We start from the raw sequence: 27,735 nt of genomic DNA on the forward strand, positions 1-27,735 counted from the left end.
CCTCAGGTTAGGAAATTATGTGCAGCAAGATAACAGCAGGCTCTTTTGAATCCCCTGGCTCATCTTTTCTTGCTGGAAGCTCCTTCATATGGGAAATTTTAAAACCAGATACTCCAAAAACAAGCACAGATGACCCTCAAGGAAGATGGACAATTCTCTTCTCTGGGTATCTTTACAAACAGGATTGCAATGCACGCCAACAATTCTTGTGATAAATGCCCTTCCTTGAGAAAGTCTGGCTTGGAAATTTCTTTCCCTGTTGCTCATTTCATTTCTGTGTGCCCAGTGAGTACTGCCACCACTAACTCAATTTTCTCCCCTTCTCAGTTGCTATCCCCAACAAAACCACCCTCTCCTTCTATCTTTCAGTTCTCCCGCATTGGGTCTCTAGTCGTCAGGCCAAGGAGTACTATCTCCTTCTCATTCCTCTACCTCCACTTGTCACACACAGTGTTCCTGGAGCATATGTCTCCCTGTCTGGGAATTAAATAATGGGGATAGATCACAGAAGCCCCAGGGACCATACCCTCTCTGTTTACTTTTCACAGAAAATAAAATCTAGCCAGGCTGATCATTGGAGATTAATTCAGTTACGGGATTGTAGTAGCTGGAGTCTCTTTTCTCATAAGAGAATCTTCACGGTGGTAACCCATCCCCAGGACCCTAACTCAGGACAGGAATACTGTCACCTAAAAGAACCATAAGAGAAGTGGAAGACCAGTGCATGGAGATTAAGTTGAGACCAGGGTCTATACCAGCCATGGGCAAACTACGGCCCGCGGGCCGGATCCGGCCCATTTGAAATGAATAAAACTAAAAAAAAAAAAAAAGACCGTACCCTTTTATGTAATGATGTTTACTTTGAATTTATATTAGTTCACACAAACACTCCATCCATGCTTTTGTTCCGGCCCTCCAGTCCAGTTTAAGAACCCATTGTGGCCCTCGAGTCAAAAAGTTTGCCCACCCCTGGTCTATACCCACAGAACACACAGATTATAATTCTCAGATTAATAACTAAAAAGAAGAAAGCATGTGAGGAAGGTCACACAGTCAGTAACAACAGCAGACTATTTGGCTTCAGGTAGAACCTCATTTTGATTCTCAACTCTGTATCACTTAGTAATTGCATTACCTTGGGTAAGCTTCTTTATCTCTCTGAGCCTCAACATTCTCATACAATAGGAATAATAGTATCTGAATTAGATAAAACATGGTTTACTTCTAGAATTACTAATTACTTCTAATTACTTCTGGAATTATAAGTAACATGAAAAACACCGCATGGAGTGCCTGGTACTTAATAGGTACTTAATTCACTAGAGCAGAGATTTTCCAACCTTTCTCATTTCATGGCATACATAAACTAATTACTAAAATTATGCAGTACACCAAAAATTATATTTTTGCCAATCTGACAAAAAAAATTGGTATAATTTTGATTCATTCACACTGGGCAGCTACTGTTGGATTGGCTATTGTCATTTTCTTATTTGACAATCTAAGGGGAAAGAGGTCAGTGCCCCTGACTAAATAGTCAGGTATTACATGTTTAAAAATTCCTGCAGCATGCTAGTTGAAAATTGTTGCATTAGAGTGATTATCATTATGAGAGTCTGTGAAACTCAAAGAGAGAGAAATTTTTCAGAACAAAAATGAGGCCGTTTCCCCAACCCTGCTTTGGGGAATTTGAAAAATTACTTTGTTTTTCTGAAGACTCAATTTGACAAGCATAAAACAGCCCTAACTACAGCTCTGTAAGCCTCAATTTATTAATAGGTTTCATTTGTAAGAAAAACAAGGCCCTTTTTTTTTTTTTTTTTTTTTTTTTTTACTGTTTTTCAGATATATCCCTAAGGTCAGTCTTCTATGCATTTGTGATATACATATTAAAAAGAATTAACATGTTTTGTCTTATAACACTTTCAAAGTAAACATGATTTTCCTTCTAAGGTTTTTCAAGAAATATAAAATTCAGGCCAAGGACATTTGATTTATCAGAGAATACAAAAACAGTACCTAGAATGTTTCAAGGAACCACTGAAAATGATCAGGAAAAAGTATTGGCTCTAAAATTCTAGCTTAAAACTAAAAAGTAGAACTTTACACATATTTAAGTACAAGTCTAAAAAAAGAGTTAAAAGAATACAAAATGAAGGTAATTCAACCTGTTTCCATAACGAATTGGAGCTAACTCATTTAAAAGGTATGGGTATGACAGGTACATGAAAGCAAGGCAAAGTATGTCAGAAAACCTTGACTAGGATACAACTGAGCATCAAGTTTAGTTCAGCTTCTTGGATGACAAGCCAAAAATGAGGAAACCGGTGATTTCTTAGTCTCTTTTTTCTAACCAAAGAAACACCACCAATTAACCAGAAGAGACATGCTTTTTAAAGCAATAAAAGCAAAGATGAATGTATGAAGATCATTATATATATAAGGAATATTGAAATACATAAAAATAAGTGACAACATAAGTGCACCCCATCTCTTATATTGACTTTCAGTAAAAAGTAGAGTATTATAGTAAAGCACAGTGTAATGAAGATAATGTAACAAAAATGTGTTGTAATATAATTAGGGTAGGGAAATTTGTGATCATGATGAAAATGGAGAGCATGGAAGGTTTAGAAAACTGTGTAGACTATTTCTCTCAAATATCAATGCTTGCTCTTCCAGTCTTCTCAAAGATATTATACTAGAGCAATTTGAGCTTAAGATACCTGACTAGAGCTGGAGACACAAGTAGTATGTATTCTTAATTGAAAAATTATCCAAATGCTAAACAGCAGGTATACAAGTGACAGAAGTATCACTGCTCAAATAAAGTACAACCCCCTTCTATATGTTAGGCAGCAGAAATAACTGTAGAGAAAACAGTTGTTATTGTTTTTTTCATAGAAACTTTGAATTTGCTTAAGTGCTTAAATGGGATGAAAAGAAAATCAATATAATAATGAATTGGTAGCATGAAAGAAGGTGGCCCTCTGAATTTCCTCCTCTCCATCCTCCACATTCTCCTTTAATTAAATCCAGTTTCCCTCAAGCACTAGCACTCAAGATAATTATTAAATAGCCAAAATTAGTATTTCTATTTTGTGTGATTAAGATTTTGCCCATCCCACAGGCAACAGCATCTCCCAATTTAACGCCATCATCGGTCCTCACAGCCAAATCCAGGACCTCCCATTGGGATCTGATAGATTACAGTTTTATAGTATAATGTAAAAAACAATTGTGGAAAATTTGTATCTATTATAACTGTTTCTTTTATCTTAAAGCTCGAATATGTTTTGTGATTTCCAGAAGAAAAAGATGATTCCACAGTAGCTTTCTGTTATGTTTTGCTTTTGCTTTATAATTGCAAAACACAATATTTCATCTGTTATAGGAATTAAATAGGCATGTGGAGACTTGTGCTGAAATTTAGATATGTTTTGTAGCATTGTTACTTTTGGAAAATAAAATGTAAGCTCAAATAGACATTTTTCAAATAAACTTTTGGGAAATAAGTATCTGCATAAAGTAGAGTCCACTAGTACTTTATTCATTCATGACTTTTCTTGCTCATTTATTGAGGAAACATTAACAGATGTTTACTATGTATTTCAGAAACTGGGCTGGACACTAGGGCACAGGTGGGTCCTCCTCCACCAACCCACCCATTAAGGAACTCACTGTAGTTAGTAAGGGAGGGAGATGAAAAAATTATTATTCAAAGTGTGTTCAAAACACCATGGAAATGGACAAGATGAAATGATTAATTCTTTCTGCAGGGAACTGGGTACATTCTACAAAAAGAAATTCCACTTGAAATAGACCATCAAGAATCAAGAGGGACTTTCCAAGAAGAGAGAATTCCAGGAGAATGAATATCCGTGAGCAAGAAATCAAAAGTGTGAACAGTGTGAGGGGCCCTTGATAGGAAGAGGAAGCTAAAAAGGCAGGGCTTTAAAGAGCTTTTAGTCACTATGCTAAAGAGTTTAGAGTTAACATAGTTCATTGGGATACACCAAAGATTTTAGAACAGGGACTTACACAATTAAATCTACACTTTATATAGAGGAGTTGTAGCAATGCCAGGGTAGGGTGAAGATGCTACTTAAAAGCATACATGTACACAATAACTTCCAAAAACTGAACATTCTCTGCCTCCATCACAATAAGCATTCCACTTCCAAATGCACCTTAACTTAGCTGCTAAAACCACCATAATCTTGTAAAGTTTGAGTTCCTGTGGCAGAGACAGAGGGTTTACCACTGAGAGACTCAATATAAGGCTCCAACTCTTCACATGAAGAGCATTAACTTCATGACTGAGTTGACTACTTATAATTTTGTTTTTAAATACCTTTCTCTATTTAGGAGAAATTATAATCCTTTAGCCATGAATGTTGGAGAAAACAGGCATTTTTTTTAAAAAAAAAATTTAACTCTCTTCTGCTTTTTCCCTCAGTGTAGGATGAATGCTTCATATTCTTATTATCATCAACCTCCTTCCCACCCATGTGTAACCAATTGGATGGTGGTCCCTTCTACTGGGCTCCAAACTGAAGCTCTAGCCACAACCTCCGTCTTCTTTTTTCCAAAGCACATCTTTACCAAAAAAATGAAACATGACAGAAAAGAGGAATCAGCATTACTTAAGCCCAACTCATGGGAAAAGAACCCTTTACCAATGGCCAGAAAATACCACAGAAGAATAACCACAGGTAACTAAGATGATCCAATGGCAAACACTAAGAACAGGAACCAATTGCAAGGCCTGGAATTTGCAGCAGCACCGCCAGCTTTCAGCCCAGAGAAACCAACCTGGGCACAAACAGAGCCAGAAAGAAAACACACTTCACTCCTTGGGCCATTGGGTCACAGCAAAATGACTCGGAGCAGTGTTTGTAAACATCTAGTAGGCTTTTGGCCAAGACAGCAATGCAATCAGAACCAAACCACTCAGTACCACCTGCTGCACATTCCTCACTCTTCCTGTCCCACCTCCCACTTCCCTTAACCCCTACCCTTCACCCTGAAGAGCCCAAGATCACACATTACATAAAATCGTGCCTGGATGAAAATTCTCAGAGCTGTGGCCATTACTATCCCAGGCAAAACCGAAAAGGCTTTCCCTGGGGACTTCAGCCAAGAACACTTTTCACTTTACACTTAAATCTACGCTCTTGTCTGGAAGGATGCATTTGCTATTCGTTCTTCAGTGAATTGTTTTTTTCTTAAGAACTTAATTCTTCCCCACTTACTCTCAGGTTTGTAGTTTCAAGATGGTTCAAATTCACAGTATATACTACAGCCCAAAGAGCATCACTAAGAAACCATCCCCCTCTCAAATCCAAACCCCTGAGATTAAGTAAGAAAACCAAGTAATGCAATTGAAAGCCAAGGACAGACTGACTTTCAACAGCCTTTCACATGTAGAAAGGATTATAGATTTTCTTTCCTTTTATCATGCCACCTGTGTGCTCCTTACTCCAACTAAATTCCAGATCTAAAAACTCAGTCTATCCCTTCTTCCAGCAAGAGCATACCTCCTCTGGGGGGTAGGAAGATATTATTTATTTTTAAGTTTTGTCAATTCTTTGACATTCAGCAATGAACCTAACAAGAAAAGATTTCTGGACTTGCTTCCTGAAGGTCAGGCATTCAGGGGAGGCAAAGGGAGAACTGTAGTACTGGGCTCTCTTAGAAGTTCAAATATCCCGAGAGAAGAGGAAGTATTAAGAAATTTAAAGGGGAGAGAGAGATTTTAACAAGTCTTTTGTAGCTTAATACCTGTTTTCTGGCTTTTTCTAATATAGTAATTCTGTGTGTTTTATGTTTTATGATGTCCAGTTTAATACCAACATCCATCCTTGCCCTTAAGGGTTGGTTTTACATTCTAATGAGAATCAGGGGACTGGTTGAATTTAATCCATCTGTCCATCTTCTTCTCGGTAATTGAGTAAACCTCGTAACTCCACTGTAAATATCCCTGGATTCCAATTAATTTGTCTTACTTAGTAAACACAGCAGCACATATTGTTTTACTTATGGAAAAACAAACCCTTTGTAACTTTTATATTTCAAATACCCAGCATGATATATTATTTCCTCTTTTTAGAAAGAGATGGAATAATGATGTCTTGCCAGGTGGTTTTTTTTTTTTTTAAGAAAAAGAGTGACAAGATAAACTATGATGAAAGCATTACTTGGAGATTATGTTCTAATTCAAATGAATTAAAACAGATTACAAGGGAGTCTGGTCTCTCCATTACTAGTTGGTATTGAAAAGCTAAGGAATCCAGAGTAACATTCTCTCCCTTCCTATTTGGGGACTTAGAAAAGAAATGCAGTCTAAAGTATCCTTTTAATGAGAATATATTACATCTTGTCCTCAAGAGAGGATGGCTACTTCCTCAAAAGTTATGTTTGCAAACTCTAGACAAACCCTTTTGGGTGTCTTAAAACTCACCAACGATTCCCTAACGTTTTGTGTTTGCAATGAAAGTGTGTATTATTAAAGCCTACTTCTGTATGTCTGTTATCCAGGAAAACTCTCACATAAGACACTAACGGAAACAGGCAGGGAGAACGGGAGGCTGGATAGTAAGAGGGCACTGCACTATGTAGGTTTTGTTTCCATTAGTTCTATCAATGTAAACACATACTACCAGCTTGAGCCGTTTTTATCCTTTTAAAAATAATTTTAAAAGGAACATTGTTTCCCATCACGTGCGCGCGCGCACACACACACACACACACACACACGCCGTTTTTATCCTTTTTCCATCACGTGCGCGCGCGCGTACACACACACACGCACACACACACACACGAGCACCAACGCGCGCGCACACACACACACACACACACGAGCACCAGCACACACACACACACACACACATACACACACGATCCTCCCTCGCCCTTGCGCCCCTCCCCCTCTCTGCTCCCCTGTCCCTGGCAGCTGTGCCGCAGCCCCCGCGCGCCCCCAAGGCCGCGTCCCAGCCTCCGGAGGTGGCTCCGGAGGGCACCCCAGTAGCCGCGTCACCTACCCTGCTCCTTGCGCACGACAGATGCTGGACGGAGGAAGGAAAAGGCTCCGAGGACCAGCCGAAAGAAAAGCAAAAGAGATAAAGGGGGTGGGACGGCTCCTTTACTTCCCACAAGAAGAAGTGTTGCGCGCCATGCACTTAGTTGCTCTGCAGCTGTGGTTTCGGAGGAAATTCTCGGGGCCGAGAAAGCTGCGGCTGGGGTGGAAAGTTGTGGGTGTTTTCCCCCCAGCTGCCTGCGCCTCGATCCTCTCCTGTCCCCGCCGCAGCCTTGACAGCTCCCGGGGCCTGGGAGACCCTCCGGAGCCCTGCGGGTTTCCACCGGGAGCTGGGCTGGGTTGCCACATGCACTTGAGAAATCCTAGCAGTTGCGCAAATCAAGAGTCCCAGAAGTTAGAAAGAGTGATTGTGTGTGAATGAGTAAATATACAGTACAAGAGGCTGGGACAACTGAGCGGGGCCAACCCACAGACGCAGCTCAGGGTTTCAGATTTCATTTGGCAACTGGCAGCTTCAGAAGATTCGAGCCCACTCAAGCCACTCTACTGGGGAGGCCGGGAGGAGCCCTGCGCTCCTGGAACGCCTCCCCGCCGTGTTACCTTGGAGCCTGTGTCCACCGGGATCACCCGGCAGAACCCGAGCCCGCGCTGCCTCGGTCTCTCCGCAGCTGCCATCACTCATTTCATTTCATGTGTAACACAGATATACTTTGATCGCGGACCTCAGGCTGTGGGTGCGTTTGAGAAGGATGGAAAATCCATGTCTGCTCACCTCCAGGAGCGCTACATTTCTTTGACCAAACTCCACACACCGGTTTTACTTGCTTATCCTCTGTTCTCTGTGTAAAAATCTTATTTCTCAATCAGATCTCCCTGGTTCCTTAAACCTGAATTCCTAGAAATGCTTATTGGATGCCCGCTAGTTAGATCCTCAGAGAAATTCTTCCTTGTCATGGTTTAAGAGCCCTCAGAATCACACAGTATGAAAGAAAGACAATAAGTAAACATTTGAAGCCCTCTGTCTTCAATACCACCACCAACAATCTAATTTCAAATCTATATCTTACAGTATTGGTGACCTGGAATGCCAACTCAAATTGTTTCAAAAAGCTTTACAAAGCTCCTCGCTTCAGATTATTTAGAAATCATTACCGGATTTCTTTTAAGACACAAAATAAGAGTGGCCTCGTTAGATAATGCCAGTGATATGGAAAAGGAGCACAGATTTAAAAAGAAGAAGAAGAAGAGCACACATTTAAATTTAGAAACACCAAAAATAAAAGTCTGAGTGGACAAGAGATGTTTTCTTCTTTTTTATCTTCTTTCTCCAGTTTCTTGGAGTCTTCCTTCCTGGTGAACTGCCCCATCAAGCCTTTGGAAAAATGTGTACAGAATTCTTATCTAGAAGCAATGTGGCTTATTTTCTAATTGGTAAGGAATAAATGACCTTCATCAACTGATTGGGCTTAAAGTGTTCTAGCCGTTTTAGATGAAAGCTGGAAGACAATGAAATTAACCAAAATGAAATCTGCACAGATGGACTCAAAAGCCTTAGGAAGACAAGTGTTACTAGGTATGATGCTAGATGTCCACATTTTAAGAAAGACAAGGAACCTATCATGTCAGTATCCTATCTCAGGATCTAACAATTATTACTACAAGCAATGTAGACTCAAGACAATACAAAATTGACAGGGTGGTTAGATCCTTACTGGGTAGTCCCTAATCCAAAAGATTAAGATATGCCTCTATGGCACACCCTTGTGTCTAAGGTCTTCTTCTTCACATCTCCTGATTGTCAACCACCCTTTCCATTTGACATCACTTCATTGACGTGTGTGTGATGAAAGTGATTATCTTAAACTGGACTGTACAATCCTATACAAAAAAAGCCTAATATGCTAAGTGTCCAACTGTTCGACCATTTGACCAGTCACTATGACGCGCACTGATCACTAGGGGGCAGACGCTCGGACCGCTAGGTTAGCTTGCTGCTGGGGTGCTGGGGTCTGGCTGATGGGGACTGGGCAAGACAGGCCGGACATGCCCTGGAGCCTTTCCACGGTCCCTCCCTGGTCCAAATTGTGCAGCAGTGGGGTCCCTTGGCCTGGCCTGCACCCTCTCACAATCTTGGACCCCTCAGGGGATGTAGGAGAGCCAGTTTTGGCCTGATCCCCACAGGCCAGGCCAAGGGACCCCACCAGTGCACGAATCCGTGCACCGGGCCTCTAGTTTAAGGATAAGAAGATTGTCATCTGAGGATTAAACAGTAAGGAGGTATATCTATTAAGACAAGCCTACTCTTGCCCTCCCATATTTCTGCAGAAAGAGAAGGGCCACTGTATTCCTTTCCTTGAAGCTCCTCAGGGATTTAGCAAAGATCTTTGTTACAAGAGAGAATAACCTGAAATAGAAACACGGGGTTGTTCATAGGACTCAGACTATGTTATCCCTCTCTTATTTGTTGGGGCTGGGAGATATTCCTCAACTTTAAAGGAGAAATAAGTTCTTAAGCAAGAGACTTGAAAGATTCTAGCTAGAGGAGGATCTCGATGCTACTGATACAGACTCCAGGGAAGGGGTATCCGTCATTCAATTCCCAGGGTCTCTGGTAAGAAATTGCCCAGGGCATCACTTAAGCTAAGTTTTACCAGTCAGTCAACTCAATTCTGAGTTTAGGTCAAATTCCAGCAATGTTTCCAGGGTAAGGACTAATTTTCCAGGATTCCAAAGTCATAGATATCCTCAGAAGAAGGGTCTACAGCAGTCAAGGGTTTGAGGAACCTCAGATTTACAAGGTGAATGTGTAATTCCTCCAGGACCAGATGGATTTCAGGGACCTAAAAATGAGGTAGGAGGAGGATGAAATGAAGGAAAAAGAAGAGGAGGAGGAGACGGAGGAAGAAGAGGAGTGAAAAATGATAATGGCTTCACTACACTTGGACAAATTGTTTGAGCATCAGCATTGCCAGAGACAAGGATGGAAAAGCAACCAGACAAAGTCCCTTGGACATTGTTCTCAGGCCACTTTGATTGGAATTCAGAGGGAACTCAGCAAGAGTTTGTACAATCACTTTGTCTAATATTTTAAGTACATGGGTCAAATGGTGCTATTATACAAGTATGGATTAAAAATGTATTCTAATGTACTTCACTAATTTAAAAATTATAGTTTTCTACCAGATTCCTTGCCAGATTCTTTGCAGATCTTAGCATAGAGTAATATATTGTCATGTTACCCACTTTCTCATTAATATTAGATACTGGAGTTCTTTAATTATGTTTTCTTTTGAAAATACATAAATTCCTAAGAGGGCAAAAAACACAGTAACAAAACAGAATAGTGAAGAATTGCCAGAATCCTAACATTTCCTCCAGGCTCTCACCAACAATGCACAATTTGTGTGGGTACTGAAATATGCCAAGATCTGATTTCAGGATTAAGATAGAAGGCATCTCTACTGAAAAACATTTACATTTTTATTTTTATTTCCTGATAGAAGTGTCTTTTTAAGAAAGTGCAGCTTTGTCTTAGCAAAATAAGGTGGAGAGTGATTGAGGGGGTTTTGTGCCCATCCTCCCCCAACACTTTAGATTACATGATTCAGGGAAAGGGGATGTACTACTATACTGGGACCAAATCAATCCAGCTAAATCCCTGTGAGAAAGATAAGGAGACAAAGAGAAAAGCAGAGAAGGGCCACTATAGCCATGGATTCCTTCCTAACTCCATCAAAGGCCTGATAGCATCAGGAGTTTCAAAAATGAAGCATGTTCTGTGGCCATTTAGATCCTGAGTAGAACATAGCATCAACCATCACTATATTCTTATTCAATTGACATAGTGTGTTTTTTAAATCCTCACCCGAGGATATAATTTTTTTATTGAATTCTAAAGAAAATGGAAGGGAGAAGGAGAGATAGAAATATCGCTCTGAGAGAGACACACCGATGGGTTGCCTCCCCCACTCACCCCAACCTGGCCCATGATGTAGCCTGCAACCAAGGCACACGCCCTTGACCAGAATTGAACTTGGGATCCTTCAGTCTGAGGACTGACACTCTATCCACTGAGCCAAACTAGCTAGGGCCAATTGACATAGTTTTGTTGGCAGTTCAAGTCACATTTCTTTTTTTTTAAATATATATTTTTATTGATTTCAGAGAGAAAGGGAGAGGAAGAGAGAGATAGAAACATCAATGATGAGAGAGAATCATTGATCGGCTGCCTCCTGCATGCCCCCTACTGGGGATCGAGCCCACAACATTTCATGTGCCCTTGACTGGAATCGAACCTGGGACCCTTCAGTCCGCAGGCTGATGCTCTAGCCACTGAACCAAACCAGCTAGGGCCCGAGTCACATTTCATCATCCCCTAGACCCCCAGAGTAGATGGTACAACAAAAAATCCATAATTAAATTTATTTTTGAAATTGCTGTTTTTTCTAATTACAAAATTAATGCATGTTCAACACATGAAATGAGGAAGCTACAAAGAAACATAAATAAAAAATTGACATGTTCTTACCATTCAGAGATACTATTAGATTAAAATTAGACATAATTTGAACATGTCTAATTGTTTCTTCACCTCTGTTTATGTGCCTATCTTTTTATTTTTCAACCACAGTTTACATTCAATGCTACTGTGTACTAGTTTCAGATGTACAGCCTAGTGGCCAGAATATCATATATTCTACACATTGATCACCTGGTATTTCAAGTACCAACCTCACAACACACATAATTATTGCAATATCATTGACTATATTTCTTAGGCTGTACTCCACATCCCTTGACTATTTTGTAATTATCAATTAGTACTTGCTAACCCCTTTATGTTTTTCACCCAGCCCTCAAAACCCCTGTTACCTGGAAACCATCATTCAGTTCCATCTATAGGTTTGTTTCTATTTTGTTTATTTCATTCTTTAGATTTTACATATAAGTAAAATCACATGGTATTTTTTCTTTCTCTGATTTATTTCATTTAGCATAACATCCTCTAGATCAGCGGTTCTCAGCCTTCTGGCCCTTTAAATACAGTTCCTCATCTTGTGACCCAACCATAAAATTATTTTTGTCGCTACTTCATAACTGTAATGTTGCTACTGTTATGAATAGTAATGTAAATATCTGATATGCAGGATGGTCTTAGGCGACCCCTGTGAAAGGGTCGTTTGACCGCCTAAGATTTCACTTTTTTTTTTATGGCCAAATACTATTCCATTGTATATATGTACCACAGCTTTTATATGGACATGTCTATTAATAAGCACTAGGGTTGTTTCCATATATTGACTATTGTAAATAACACTGCAATGGGTAGGGATGCATATCTTTTTTCAAATTAGTGTTTGGGTTTCTTTGGATATGTACCTAGAAGTAGTATTGCTGGGTCATGAGGCAGTTTCATTTTTAATTTTTTTTAAAATAAGTTTAAAATGATTTTAGAGAGAAAGAGGTAGGAAGAGGGAGAAAGAGATATAGAGAACCATGGATTGGCTACCTCTCGCACGCCCTCTACTGGGGATCAATCCTGCAACCCAGGCAAATGCCCTGACCAGGAATTGAACAGATTACTTTTCCATGAATGAGATGACGCTCAACCAACTGAGCCACACCAGCCAGGGCTCATTTTTAATTTTTTGAGGATCCTCCGTACTGTTTTCCACTGTGGTTGCACCAGTCTGCATCCCCACCAACAGTGCAGGAGGGTTCCTTTTTCTCAATAACCTCCCCAACACTTGCTAGTTGATTTACCAATGGTAGATATTGTACCAATATTGCATCCCAGGAATGAATCCCACTTGATCATGGTGTGAGATTTTTTAATGTATTGCTGAAATCAGTTTGCTAACATTTTGTAAAAGATTTTTGTACTTATGTTCATCAGGGATATCGGCCTATAATTTTCTTTCTTACTAGCGTCTGATTTTGAAATCAGGATAATGATGGTCTTGTAAAATGAGCTTGGGAGTCTTCCCCTCTTCTTGAATTTTTTGGATAGTTTGAGAAGAATAGGTGTTACTTCTTTAAATGTTTGGTAAAATTTACCCGTGAAGCCATTTAGTCCAGGACTTTTGTTTGTTGAGAGTTTTTTTGTTTTTTTGTTTGTTTTTTATTACTGCTTTGATTTCATTAATTGTAATCAGTGTGTTCAGATTTTCTGTTTTTTCTTGATTCAGTTTTGGAAGATTGTATGCTTCTAGAAATTTATACATTTCTTTCAGATTGTCCAATTTTTTTGCATCTAGTGGTTTGTAATATTTTCTTATAATGGTAATCCTTTGTATTTTTGTGGTGTCAGTTTTACTTCTCTTTCATTTCTGAGTTTATTTATTTGGATCCTCTTTCTTTTTTTCTTATGAATCTGGTTAAAGGTTTTTCAATCTTATTTATCTTTTCAAAGAACCATCTCTTGGTTTCATTGATCTGTTGCTTTGTCTTTTTAGACTTTATTTCATTGATTTCTCTCTTATCTGTATTCTGCTCACTTTGGGCTTTGTTTTGTTCTTCTTTCTCTAGTTACTTTAGGTATAAGGTTGGGTTGTTTATTTGAGATTTTTCTTGTATTACTATTAATTTCCTTCTTAGGACTGCTTTCACTGTGTCCCATAGATTTGAAATTGTTGTGTCTTCATTTTCATTTGTCCAGAATATCTTTTGATTTCTTCCTTGATCTCATTTTTTAACCCATTTATAGTTTAGTGACATATTATTTAGCCTTCATGTGTTTGTGTGTGATTTATTCACTTTTTTTCTTATAATTGATGTCTAGTTTTGTCATGATGTGTTCAGAGGAGATGCTTGATATGATTTCAATCTTTTTAAGTTTATTGAGATTTGTTTTGGGCCCCAACATGTGATCTGTACTGAAAAATGTTCCATGTGCACTTGAAAAGAATGTATGCCGCTGCTTTGGGGAAAAATGCTCTAAAAATATCAATAAGTCCATTTGGGCTAGAGTGTCATTTAAGGCTGCTCTCTCCTTATTGATTTTCTTTCTGGAAGATCCATCCATTAATGTCAATGGGGTGTCAAAGTTCCCTATGATGACTGTATTACTATCTATCTCTCCCTTTATATCCATCAAGATTTGCGTTATATATTGAGGTGCTTCTATGTTGGGTACATATAAAACCATTACAAAGGTTATATACTCTTATTGAATTGATCCCTTTATTATTACATAATGTCCTTCTTTGTGTCTTATTATAGACTTTGTTTTAAGGTCTATTTTCTCTTATATAAGTATTGCTACCCCAGCTTTTTTTCTCTCTCCTATGTTCTGAGGCCAGCCACCAGGTGTGTTGGTCGTGGGGCCTCTTAAAGGGAACTCTGGCCCAGGTCAATGTCAGAAGCTGCCTGTGATCAGCACCAGTTCTCAGTCTAGGACATTCAGTAACATCTCAGGGTACACCAAGGCCAGCTGCTACCTGCCTGGGGCCTACAGACTTGCAGTGGGGCAGGATCTCAGGGGGTCGTCACAGTGGGGCCAGTAGACTTCATCAGGTTAAAGCAGGTTGAGACTTGGTCCTGTGGAGGGAGGGTTCTGCACAGGAATGGTGGCACCTGTTGTGAGTTTATCAAGAAAGACTGCAACGTGGGACCCAGCTGTCCACCAGCAGATCCTCTGCTGGGCACTGAGAGCAAGCTTGGCAAGATGAGACTTCGGGGAGTCAGCAGGGAGGGGCTAGTGCATCTCCCTAGGTTGATCCCTCAAGGGGGCAGTGGGGTTGGGCCAAACATAGGAACAGCAGTGACAGTGGGGCATATATTGAGAGAAAAAAATGGCCGTTGCCTGAAAGCCACACAATTCAATCTCCCCCCACTTGTCCCTGGCAACCCCTGAGTTTGAAAGTTTTTCAAGAAAGACTGCAATGCAGCCCGCCCAGGCTGGCTGCCAGGAGATCCCTACACTCAGAGCAGGCTTGGCAAGGTGGGTCCTCAGGGAGTTAGTTGGGAGGGGTTAGTGCATTTCCCCAAGCTCCTGTCATGTGGAGGGGATTGCCTGACCCACGAAAGATGGCATCTGTGGGTTGCCTGGGAGTGGGACTCAGCACTGAGAAATCGGCAGCTGTCCCTCCAGCCGTCTCCCCAAAGCCACACAATCCAAGTTTTCCCTGTATCACTCCAGTTCCCTCTGAGCTGCCATCCCTCCACGGGAGTTCAGGGTGCGTGTCTGTGAGATTTTTTTGTGTTGGTCCATTAAGTGGACGCCTGGGTTTCCAGCATTCTTCTCTCTCACCCGAAAAGATGGAATCCCCTCTGATTTTTCTAGGCAGATATTTTATAGGTTCCTCTTCCCTGCAGAGGTGCTCTGGGTTGGGGAACTTGGCTCCTCTGAGGGGAGCTCTGCAGCTAAGATAGACCTCCAGATTTTCAACCACTGCACTTGGGCGAGAGGGGTCAGCCCTTTTTGCATCTCCGCCTTTCCTGACAGTCTCTGGCTTCTCTGTATATCCTTAGTTATGTTACTTCTGCTCAGCTAGTCTTCACATGGTTATCCAGGTTGATTGTTCTACAATTTAGTTATAATTTTGATATGGTCCTGGGAAGAGGTGAGTTTGACTTCCACCTACTCTGTGGCCGTCTTGGGTTCTCTATGTTCCTATCTTATATAAAGGTTTGGATCATATTACAAGCCAAGCAAGGTCCTTTTGCCTGAGCTCTAAATTCAAACCTCAGTTTTCAATTAAAATAGTTTTTTTTTAATGCTATTTAGACCTAGACTCAAGAGTTTACTGGATTCTTGTTAAACAACTAAGTTCTCTTTTCCAAGATCTGCAGATCCCTCCTCCCCCATCAGCTCCCAGGAAAATCTTCTGCTTTATACTTTTAGTGGCCATTTATAGATGTCTCACTTACTATTCCAGAGTTTCTTTGTGTTTGCTGACTCACAATTTTTCAAAGACAGCCTTTATTTTCCCGTCATTCATATCTCAGCTCACCACATCCTCTCTTTTTTCTCTAGTCACCCATGAGTAGACACGTGAACACACACACACACACACACACACACACACACACACACACCATGCACATTCACATCACACATGCACATCCATAAAGTGAAATGTTCCTCCAGCTATGCGACTACCTACTTGTGGACTCAGCTCTTAGTATAAAACTGGCATGATAAAACTTCAAAATATTTTCAAATGCAATTCCATTTGAATACCTGAATAATAGCAAAATTAGCTTACTCTCAAGACATACCTTTGTGTAGATTTCAAGTCAATTATCATGTTGAAATCATCTCATTAAGTTTGCATTTTTTAGAAAATTATATACTGCCATAGAAATAAAACTATTCTGCTCCCAGGAATTATTTACTTATAGACTATGTAAATTAAATGTGACTTTAAAAACAGTTTCTTATGCCTAATACTCAAGCAAACAGAGAGGAAATTATCAATAGGTTCTTCACATGAGTCTAACTGCAGTGCCATGTTTATTCTAAGCCTTATCATTTGTCTAGAAAATCCTCATTTCATCCTATTTTCATCAGTCTAAGCTTTTCTTCATTTCATCTTATTTTCATCATATATCAAGATCTTTAAATAATGAATGGTGTGTTTTTGTTTGTTTGCTTTGTGTGTGTGTGTTTTTTTTTTCTTCTTCTGCTTCCATTTTTCCTCCCATCTACATCGCCTGCTTTATCTAGTTTCAGATCATTTGAAACTTCAGGAGAAGAACCTTTACCTCATTACAGATTCTTATCCCAATGCTATAAAATATACAGTCAAAATAAAAAGTTGAGCTATTAAGGCTGCTAATGGACTTGGATACTCAGCAAAATTGATTCCATGCTTGAGCAACTGTAATTTTCCTGGTTTGGGCCATATCTTGGTTAATTATAGGGACTGAGGTCATAACTTTAAGTAACTTAAAACCAATTAAGTTATCAAAGAGAATAAAATGTTTTACTGTTACAGAGCACAGATGTAACCATCAACTTGCATAAAACCTAAATAAGAAAGTATAAGTGAATAAAAATAACTTATTCAAATACCATAATAATTATAAATAATAATAATAATAATAATAATAGGATTAGACCTTATGGTTTTCAAGGTGCCTTCCTATATGTGATATATTTTCATTGCAGCAATCCTATGAAAACGACATGACTGCTTACATTTTACAGAAGGAAAATACAAAGAGAAACAGTGTATGCACCTGGCTCGGAATCACATAAGCTCATAAGACGTGAAGATAAGACTTGAATTCAGGCCATCTAAGTACAGATTCTGGATTCTTTTCTCTAATATGTTAGCAGCAGCATCTCCCTATGCAAAGGACAGCAAAATTTCCTGTTAACATTATCACTTGCACTGGTCAAATGCTTGACAGTAATTATTATCATTACATTCTTTTGTGAGGAGGAAGATTGCCAGCCTCCTACAGATCAATTCTAAATCCAATTTTAGGTATTAACTTTAATGTCCTATCCTACTAATCTTTTATTCAAGTTTCCAACAAATAGCAAAATGAACGGTTCTCTTGCTTTCTCTCTGTGCTCACCATCTGTTGGAGATGCTAATGAGCATTGAATTGGCTAAAAAACAGGTAGAAATATCAGAAAGAACAGCAAGTGGTTTAGATAATTTACAAACTTGGAAATTGACTGGAAAAAAATAAGTATTGGCTTTAAGATCTTGAAGTGACACTAAAGACAAATGAAAATAGGAAGCTTGCTTTTCAAGATAGACAGGCTAATCATGTAAGGAATAGAATTTAGAATACTTACTTTCTCCATATTTCAAAATTACCAAACAAAGTTCCTGGGAAATCAATGAAAACAATGTGATTTTTAGAAAGATTTTCAAAAGAAACTAAGAGAATAAGCTAAGAAAACAATGACCAAAGGGCAATTCAAGATGTAGGCCAGTAAGAAGACAAAAAATGAAAAAAATAAAAAATAGAACTACAAAGTTATCCTCTTTACTTATTTTCTTGTCTCCAATTTTCAAACTTTTTCAAAGTTTACAAATGGTGGGAAGCAAGCTTTGTGAAGGCTTACTGAGCAAGAGTTAGTCTGGGGGTGACATGGAACTAACATAGCGGAAACTGAGGAGGAGAAATGGTGGAGTTTCAAAATGCTGAGAAGTCTGTTCTAAATTACTGCAGTAGAAGACTGTCTGCCCTGTGTGTTTTATTCAATAATGGAGAGACCCATAAAAGAAGCCTCTAAATGGCTCTAGGGGGAATAGTCCCATGAGGTGGAAATTAAAGCCCCAAGACTTCGATCAAGATTGCTGATGCACATTGAAGAAAGAAGGATGCTTTTGGAGGTGACATCAGACGTGTCCATTCAAATGTTCTCAGAATCAAACCTGGGGAAAATAACTTCAAGTTCCTCAAGAAAGGAAATTTAAAAAACAAACAAAAGACAGAGACTGAGACCACCCTTTGGGGAGCCCAATAAAATAATTTTAAGATCAGCTTATAGAAAGCCTCTTCTCTCTGGGGTTCTCTATAGAAGCAACCAGCAGCAAGAGCAAGATCAAATCCAGCTGTGCCTTCCAGGTCCAGCACTGGGGCAGACTAAAGCCACCAGGTAAGAGAGTGGACATCAGTCCTGAGATCTGTGACAGGATAACATCACTAAGTCATAAGCTACTTCATCCCCTGTGAGGGGGAGATGGGAAGCTCCACTGGATGGGGATTTCCATTGGTCCTGCTGGGCACAGTACTCAGAGCCTAAATGTAAAGCCTAGACTTAGCCAGTACATAAATGTTCATCATTAATGTAAATTTGACCCATATCCCTGCCTAAATCCCTTTAAACTTCTGTTGATACTCACATACTATTACAAGGAATTAGAAGTGCAGAGGGGAAATAGTTAACATCCATAATAGTAATTTTAGGGGAGAAAAATGATATTGGGAGAAATGAGCAAATTCAAGAAAGTAAAAGGTTGCCATGAAGATAAATGGTTTGTTTATACAGGCAAAAAGTGTGTAACAACTCCCAAACACAAGGCTTGTACAAAATGCAATCAACTCAGACATTAAGTGTGCCGTCAAGAAATGTATCTGCAATCACTGAGAATGAGGGAACTAAAAAGGTTCAGAATGTCGACTCCAAGAATAAACCTACCTGTGAAGAAGACTCCTGGTAGCCTTGGCCAGTGTGGCTCAGGTAGTTAGAGTATTGTCCTGAACACCAAAAGGTGGCAAGTTTGATTCCCGGTCAGGGCACATCCCAGCTTGCAGCTTAGGCAACCAATCAATGTTTCTCATGTCAATGTTTCTCTCTCTCTTGCTCTCTCTCCCTCCTGGTAGCTAATTTCCTGGTAGCTAATTGGGCTGAAATTTATTTTTAGTAGTCCTTGTGAAACATGCGTCTTTCATGCACTCTATACTTCAGGGAGAAGTGGCACTGAGCCAAATCTTAAAAATGAGCTACTAGGCCCATAAATCAACCAATGGGTTGTAGCCCTGTCCGGGCCAGTCAGGGCTGTGCAGCTATAACCTCATTTGCACCAATCAGAGAGGCTTCATTTCTACCAATTAGGATGGTGCTATTTGGACCAATCAAATTGTGAGGTCTTGGAACACTTGCATAGAAAGGACCAATCAGGGACCAGGGAAGGGCACAGTTCTCTATATAAATAATCAGTTTCATCTCTGTCCTCAATGGAACACACTTGAAGTTTCCTTAGAAGTTATCATATTAAAACACCTGTGCCTCCTTCCCTGACTCACTTTTCCTGAGCCACTTCACCTGAGCCGCCTCTTTCTGGCTGCTTCAACTGAGCTGTTCCACAGCCCAGCCAGCTCAAAATTGAGCTATTATTCAGCTCACAATTGAGCTAAATTTCACCGCACCCCAAATTGGGGACTCCTGTTGGCATTAAATGGTGGCAACAACATTCAGTTGACAAGAGTAAATTTCCCCTTTTTTCTCTAAGGCAGTGGTTCTCAACCTTGGCTGCACATTAGAATCACCTGGGAATCTTTTTAAAATCCTGATTTCTGGGCCTCATCCTCCGGAAATTCTGTTTCTTTGTTACTAATGTTGTGGCCTCACCCCATAACAAAGAAACAGAATTTCCGGAGGATGAGGCCCAGAAATCAGGATTTTAAAAAGATTCCCAGGTGATTCTAATGTGCAGCCAAGGTTGAGAACCACTGCTCTAAGGTAATGCAGAGATGATGCTACAATACAGACATTTATTATTGACTCATATGCAGCCTCTAAAACTTAACTACTGGCATCATTTTCACAGGCAAACAGAAGACTAACTCTTCTTATGGAAATGTTATATCATTATTTTAGGCAGACACAAACCTGGACTTTAACCAGTATGTAAAGACATCTTGACATATTTTATATTTTTGCTCATTTATTCTTTAAATTCTCAACACATTGCACTATAGACCAGGAGACTATATATATATACATATATACATACACATACACATATCCTCACCCAAGAACATTTTTTCCATTGATTTTTAGAGAGAGTGAAAGATATGGAGGCATGGGGGGGAGGGAGAGAGAGAGAGAGAGAGAGAGAGAGAGAGAGAGAGACATAGATGTGAGACAGCTATATAGATTGGTTGTCTCCTGCATGTGCCCCAATCTGAGCCCAGGATTGAACCTGCAAAAGAGGTACATGCCCTTGATCGGGAAAATCTTTGGTTGGAGGGCTGACAGTTTAACCACTGAACAAACTGACCAGGATTACAATAGACATATTTAATGTAAATATTTTTTCAGGTACTTACTGGGTGGATTTTTCTTAGCATACATTGCACAGAATCTCTGGTTTTGAAATTGTACAATAATAGAAAACACACTTACTGTTTTTAAATACATGACCAAAACGTAGTGATAGTATCAAATCTTGAAAATCAGTTAACAAACATTAAAATATTTTTCGAATTGAACACTACACTAAGAAAGCCTAACATAAACAACAAAAACCTTTTATTTTAATCTTTGGGTTTATATGGTTATGAAATTCTAAAACCATGTATATTTGGGCTGAAGTTTCCCACATTTACTTAAACTCAAAAAAATTTAGAGAAATGTAATCCGTGGGCTTGAAAGTGATTCAAAATTAACCTCCCCTGCCACCACCATTTCTCTTTTCTCTTTCTGGGAATTATTGTAAATACATTATTATACTGGGCCTTTAGTAAAAATAATGTTATAAAACAAGTATTTAAGATGAAGTGACTTGCCATGTATAAAATGACTTAATTCCTCATGCTGTGCCCTATTGGATTAAAACATAGAATCAAATGCTTACTTAAAATAATAAACTTTGCACACAAGATTATATTAATTTAAAATTTTTGAGACTAAGGAGTTATGTTAATATTTCAATGAAAAGAAAGAAGTATAGCAAAGTTGTTCTTTAATTTAAAATGCCAAATTTAGAACTAATATGCTTATCTAAATTTAGCCTTATCTAGATATTGTTTCTTTTAATAGCTTCTTATATTCAGAGGTTATCTTGCAAACAAAATGATTTCTAAACATAAAGCACAGTAGGCCAAAATTTAATACTCTTAATATGAATATGCTCTTCATTGCCTCATGTTATACCATGTTGACTTTATAATTACTGGTTTTGTTTCTGAAATATATAGTTTTATACAATATACATTTATGTACCACATTATGATGTTTCCATCAGTGATGGACTGCATTTATGACAGTGTTCCCATAAGATTACAATGGAGCTGAAATTTCTTATCACCTACTTATGTAGTTGCTGTCCTAACATGGTACCACAATGGATTACTCACATGTAAATAAGGATGCTATACACATACATAGCACATACAATGGTGTACTATACACATATAGAGCGCATATCATTATGTACAGTATGTAATACTTTATGATAATAGACAACTATGTTACTGGTTTATGGATTTACTATACTATACTTTTTATCATTATTTTAGAGTGCACTCTTTCTACTTATTAAAAATAAAGGTTTGCAGTAAAACAGTATGCTGTGTTACACCAGCAGCAACCTCATACATCTTATATTTACTGCATCCCTTGATTGCATCATCTTCTCTTGTGTTTGATTTAATCTCATGTTGTTTTGTTCATCATGGCCCCTAAGTGTACAAAATTTACTGCTAATGTTGCCATTAAGACATCATGTTGAGTGATTGACCCAGAAACAAAATGAACAGTGATTAAAAACTATGAAGGTGGAAATTCAGTGATGGTTATGGCTCAACATTCAGGCATGTCTCACTCTACCATATCTATGATCTTGAAGAACAAGAACAAAGTGATGAAAGTTGTTACAAAGGACCTTCTTCAATGAAGGTAATAACAAAAATTTAAGAAACTGTATCAGACATAGTGGAATTTCTAGTGACCTGAATTGAAGACCAAATCCAGAAGGGTGTCACTCTCAGCACTATGACAACCAAACCAAAAAGTTCATAATGTTGAAAGAATATGCTGAACTCGACTACAAAGTTCAATTCACTCCTGGGTCTGGGTGGTTTAAATGATTCAGAAATTGTTATTCATTACATAATGTGAGAGTGAATGATGAGTTTGAAAGTGCTGATATGAAAGCAGCTGAAGAATCTTTGGAAATTCTAGATAAGCTGATTGTGGAGGAAAATAACTTGCCAGAGCAAATCTTCAATATGCATGAAACCAACCTATTCTTAAAAGAAATGCCTAAAAGGGCTTTCATCCTCAAGGAGACCAAGTCAATGTCAGGTTTCAAGATGCTTAAGAACAGAATAAGTCTTGCTTGCAGGCTACAAATTGAAAACCTTGTGATCTGGCACAGTGAGAACCCCAGGGTCTTCAAGCATATCATTAAGCACACACTGCAGGGACAATAAGAAGTCCTGATGACTCAGCTTCTCTTCCAAGATGCCCTCCTGAACTGCTATGCCAGTGAAATGGAGAAGTACTATTTGGAGGATAACATATCTTTCAAGATTTTGCTGATTGTTGAGAATGCTCCTTGTCATCCTCCTTTTATTGGTGAAATGTATCCCTATATTAAAGTAGCATTTCTCCCTCCAAACACCATTTCTTGGATCCAACCGATGGATCAAGGAGTTATAGCTTAGGCATACTACCTGAGGAGGACCTTTGCGTAGGCCATTGCTACAACTGAGGAAGATATTGGAATTCTGGAAGGATTACAACATCTATGACTGCATCAAGAACCTTGCTTGGTCTTAGGGTGACATCACCAAAGAGTACATGAATGGCATCTGGAAGAATACACTCAAGAGGTTAGTCCATTGATTTCAAAGAATTTTTTAAGAATGAGGAAATTGTAAAAGTCAGCAAGACTATAGTTGAAATGGTAATCAACTTTGACCTAGGGGTGAATGAGGATGACATTCATGAAGAGAAAAAGAAACAGCAGAAGAAAAAGAACCCCCAAGAAAATTCACTGTAAAGGGTTTTGCAGAAGCTTATGCAGACAGACTTCAACAAGCTCCTTAAAAGTTTGAAAACATGGATCCTGACACTGAAAGGTTTTCATTAACAGAGAGGAATGTTCATGGTGCATTATCTACTTACAAGCAAATCTATGATTTAAAAAAAAAATAGAAAGAAAATAAAAAGCCAAGCAAATTACCATGGACCTATTTCTGAATAGAGTGGCACTCAGAATACACTCAGGCAGGTCCTTTGGGGGGCATTTCAGAAGAAGGCACTGTTCTAATAGGAGATGAAAGCTCCTGAAGACTTTCCAATGGGACATGACGTGGAGGTGGAAGATAATGATATTGATGATTCTGACCCTGTATAGGCCTAGGCTAATGTTTGTGTGTGTGTTTGTGTCTTAGTTAAAAAAAAGTTTAAAAGTTAAAAAATAATGTTTAAGATAGAAAAAAGCTTATAGAATAAGAATATAAAGAAAATATTTTTGTGCAGCTGTACAATGTGTTTGTGGTTTATTACAAAAGAGTTGAAAAGTAATAAAAATAAAGTTTATAAAGGAAAAATGTTATAGTAAGAAGAGGTTGTTATATTATGGAAAACAGAAAATATTTTTATAAGTGTAGTATAGCCTAAGTGTACAGAGTTTACACTAGTGCACACTGAAGTCCTAGGCCCTCACATTCACTCACCACTCATTTCATCAACTCACCCAGGACAATGTCCAGTCTTGCAAGCTTCATTCATGGTAAGTTCCCTATGTAAGTATATCATTTTACCTTTTATAGCATATTTTTACTGTATCTTTCCTATATTTAGATATGTTTAGATTCACAAATATGCATCAATGTGTTTTAATTGCCTACACTGTTCAGTACAATAACATGCTGTACAGGTTTGTAGCCTAGGAGCAATAGTCTATACCAGAGCCTGGGTGTGTAGTAGACGACACTGTCTAAGTTTGTAGAATGCATCCCTGTCTTTAAGCATCACATGACTGTATATAGATAAACCCATTAATAATAAAAAAATTGCATTTGCATTTTATCAAGGTAAGATTAGTGACCTTATGGTTAGATTTTTTAATTTAATAACTGCAGCGATCCCCAATGAAAATAGCCCTTGTCAGGGTAAAGCATACTGTGCTCAAATGTAAACTAATAGTCCATGAATACACACCTATGTTAAAACTTAGGACACTGTGACAAATTTAAATAATCACTCCTTATTAGGCTACTAATGAGCTTCAATAAGTCAACCTATGGATATTTATCAGAACTTTTGTGTATTTTTTGAACAGCCATGACACTTTACAATAAAATATGTCATTTACTTAAAAGGCTGCAATAAGAAGATAAATAAATTATCTACATTGAGTGATGTTTATTAGCATCATAGGTCATTCCTGAGCCCAATTAGTCAACATTTGTTTAATATATAAACAAATTATTATTTGCATAAAGTTGCAATATTGACAGACTTAAGACAAAGATTAAATATCCAGCTTATTCTTCCTTTAACTTTATTTTGTTCCAATTATAAATATATAAAATAGAAATTTGTAATAAATTATAAAAAATTCTCATGAAAAAGCAAGTAGATGTCAAAAGTTACTATGTCTACACCATAGTAACCCATTTTCCATCTCCCTAGCTTCTTGCTCAATAAACACTCCAAGGGGAAGTTCCAGTAACATGAGGGCCTATCTTTTCTACTCCAAATTTCAAATACCAATGACCTTATCCTAGGGAGAAAGGGAAAGGGAAGGACAAGAATACAAGAGCTTTGTCTGAGAACAAACATCTCAGACTCAAACAAAAATCCACTTATATTGCCCTTATGCATGTAAAAGCTGTGACTAATAAAAATTACTACTGAATTCATAGAGCTTTTGTGTCATTATGCCTTTGATTAACCAATAGGATACTAAAAATTCAACTATTTATATGTGGGGAGACTTTTAAATATTTTGACCTTAAAGAATTCCCAGTAGCTGAGAAAAGACTGGGGACTTGTGCCTCAGACTGTCTGCTCTACGTTAGTGTAAACATTATTCTTTGAAGGTGAAATAGTTGTGCAGGAAGAGAGATAACACGCTGGTTGTAACTAGTCTCAAAAAGCACACCTAGCATTAATTTATTACCGAATCCACAGCAGAGCAGTTAGGACCACAACGATTTCTAGAGTTCACTGTCTAAATCTCCTACTACTACAGTTTACCAATGGGGACATGAGAGAAATGTGCACAATCGATTCCTTATAAAAAATATTAAGCTGGTTTCAAAATAGATAAATTATTATTGCTACACTTAATGGAACTCATTAAAATGGCTGCCATGAGTCTATCTGGATCAGTGGTTCTCAACCTGTGGGTCGCGGCCCCTTTGGCGGTCGAACGACCCCTTCACAGGGGTCGCCTAAGACCATCCTGCATATCAGATATTTACATTATGATTCATAACAGTAGCAACATTACAGTTATGAAGTAGCAACGAAAATAATTTTATGGTTGGGTCACAACATGAGAAACTGTATTTAAAGGGCCAGAAGTTTGAGAACCACTGATCTAGATGTTTCCACTATAATTGAATTTTAATTAACTCGATCATTTTTAGTAAACTAATAAATAAACTTGCTCCAACCTTATCTTATTTAACCTTGGATCTTTCAGTACAGAATTTAGAGATTTAAATTTTTCTTTCTTTTCTTTTCATTGCCATAGTGATACTGAACCAACTGCATTATTAAAATTGTCTAATTCTTGTTACCATCAATTAGTCTTTCATTAGCAACCTTCAGTATATTTATGTTCCAAGAGAATTTCAACTGTACTGCTGCCTGACTACTACCTTCATATCACAGCACACAAGAGTTCTGGCATAAACAACACATATATGGTTATTTATATATTATAAGTATATGCACAGGTTCAAACATTTTATAAGATGCTCATAGACCAATTAGGCATTTTGATCCTTTGGAAATAAAGAGAATTGCTTGAAAATGGAACTGCTCAAATCTCTTAGTTCAATGTACAATGCAATTTGGACCACTAATAATATTATGATTTTATGAGATCTAGAATGTGATACATACCAGCATCTGCATAAGTGCTTCATTCAATGCTAATTGTCTTCCTGGAAACTCAACAGGAAGCTGATCCACCTGTTATATAAGAACCATAAATTTTCTCTGGAAAACCTTATTTTTTGTTAGTGTTTGGTACCAGTTTCTTCAATAGTCTATTCTTCACTTGCTGGCTGACCTCCTGCTATTACTTAATAATGTTCTAATAATGCACTTAGTCTTGCTTGGTCCTTATTAATCAGTGTTTCTTCACCAGAGTTTTCCTTGTCAGGTATCAAGGCCTGTCTCCCCATTTATCCCATAAGTATGTCCAGTCCAGGTAGGAGTCATTAGTGCCATAATGCTACACCACAGAATTGTTTTGAACATGAAATGAATTCTTACATGTGAACTAAAAAGCACCGTACCTGACACATGGAATACACAATAAATGGGGGCTCTCATTATCCCTACCATTCAGTCTTAGACATCTTCCTTTGATTTTTTGCTCTCTGAACACCCTAAATCAGTGATGGTGAACCTATGACACGCATGTCAGAGATGACACATGAACTCATTTTTGGTTGATTTTTCTTTGTTAAATGGCATTTAAATATATAAAATAAATATCAAAAATATAAGTCTTTGTTTTACTATGGTTGCAAATATCAAAACATTTCTATATGTGACACAGCACCAGAGTTAAGTTAGGGTTTTTCAAAATGCTGATACGCCGAGCTCAAAAGGTTCGCCATCACTGCCCTAAATAAAGGTGAGTCTTAATTCAGCCTGTTATGTGACTAAATCCTGGTGTGAGTAAGGGGACAGGATGTAACTTCCAACCCAATGGTTTACTTTCAGAGTAGGTCTAATCTGCTGATTTAGGATTAGAGCACAGGTTCTTCCCTGAGACAGAACCATCAGAGGATCAGAACTAGACCTAAAAAGGTGGTTTTCTTTTGCATGTGTCCAATTTTTGCTAAAAATGAACAAACAACAACAAAAACCCTATCTATTAACTTCAGAGACAGGGTATAAAGGCCAAAATTGCAGACTGTTTAATCACAGTCAATCAGGGGAAGATAAATTCTTGTTGAAAGAAAGAGCTACTAGTAGTTACAAAGAAAAGGAAAAATCCAAGAGAGAGCAGCAAAACAAGGCAGGAAGCAAGCCCCAAATGGAGTAGCATCCCTGAAGGCATTTCATTGCCCAGGTTGCT

The 27,735-nt window shown here is 38.3% G+C and overlaps 1 protein-coding gene across 2 annotated transcripts in view; it reads right to left on the bottom strand.

The window, feature by feature from the left end:
• ARHGAP24 (Rho GTPase activating protein 24) overlaps positions 1–27,735 on the bottom strand; it is a 523,018-nt gene that overhangs the window by 462,170 nt on the left and 33,113 nt on the right. The window contains exon 1 of one of the 2 annotated variants that reach the window (XM_005874103.2): positions 7,047–7,435. The exons of the other annotated variant lie outside the window; for it this stretch is intronic. The gene's annotated coding sequence lies outside the window, so the exon portion shown is untranslated. Of the gene's footprint in view, positions 1–7,046; positions 7,436–27,735 lie in introns of those variants that run through there. 2 annotated transcript variants of the gene reach the window in all.

This window comes from Myotis brandtii, unplaced genomic scaffold (genome assembly GCF_000412655.1).
Source record: "Myotis brandtii unplaced genomic scaffold, ASM41265v1 scaffold424, whole genome shotgun sequence".
NCBI classification, from domain to species: domain Eukaryota; kingdom Metazoa; phylum Chordata; class Mammalia; order Chiroptera; family Vespertilionidae; genus Myotis; species Myotis brandtii.